Source organism: Rissa tridactyla, chromosome 8, assembly GCF_028500815.1.
Source record: "Rissa tridactyla isolate bRisTri1 chromosome 8, bRisTri1.patW.cur.20221130, whole genome shotgun sequence".
Lineage (NCBI taxonomy): Eukaryota > Metazoa > Chordata > Aves > Charadriiformes > Laridae > Rissa > Rissa tridactyla.
This window is the reverse complement of record NC_071473.1, coordinates 45463459-45464333: the sequence shown is the minus strand read 5'-3', so window position 1 is coordinate 45464333 and position 875 is coordinate 45463459.

Below are 875 nucleotides of genomic sequence, written 5' to 3'. Positions count from 1 at the left end.
GCGCCGGGCGGGAGGCGGGAAACGCTCCGCCCCGCCTCTATCACCAAGGCAACAGGCGCGGCCAAGCGAGCGCCGAGCCCCGTATCGACGCACTCGGGGCTCCGCTGAGGGACGGGGGAGAGGGGGCGCGACCCACCGAGCGAGGGGCGGACGGACAGACCGGCAGCGGGGTGGGGAAAGACGGGAAGTCCGCCGGCGCTAATCCCCCAACACCTAGCTGCGGAAAACCTCCCTTTTGGTTGCTAGAGTTTCCCCCGCCTCGGCTGCTGGAGCCGCCCCCTAGTCGCCAGGCCGCTGGCAGAGGCCTCTCTGCAGCCCCCCCCCCTTCCCCGGTACCTCAGGCCCTGCTCACCCTCCCTGGGGGTCGTCAGTCAGGCCCTGTCAGGAGGATCGGCGCCATGTGCGCTTAAAGGTGTGGGGAAGAGAGGCTGAGCCTTAAAATGAAGCAAGTGAGGCTGGTTCTGAGGGCAGAGCCCCATGGCTGCAGTGAGGGCTGGTAGTAGCAATGGAGTTACTGTGCATTGCGAACCCTTCGCACTGAGGCGGGAGAGCTGCGGAGAGGGAGCTGCCTTCCCTTTACAGTCTTGTTTCAAAATAGACTGATGCTTTTTTGCACAATTGTATGTTATTTCACCTCTTCAGAGAATGGGTGACCCTAAAGCCCCAATTATGGACTGGCATCTGTCTGCGCGCTCACAGAACAAAAAGACAATCCCCTTGGTACATCCTAAGGGCGTTGGGGGGGGGGATGTCAGGGTGAAAAGCAAACTCAGAGCAGCAGCAATTTGAGAGTAATTTGTTTTCCTTGAAAGAGAAGGGCGGGCTAGTCCTCAGAAAAGAGCGAGGCTGTTCCTCTTCCATGGATCACGGCTGAC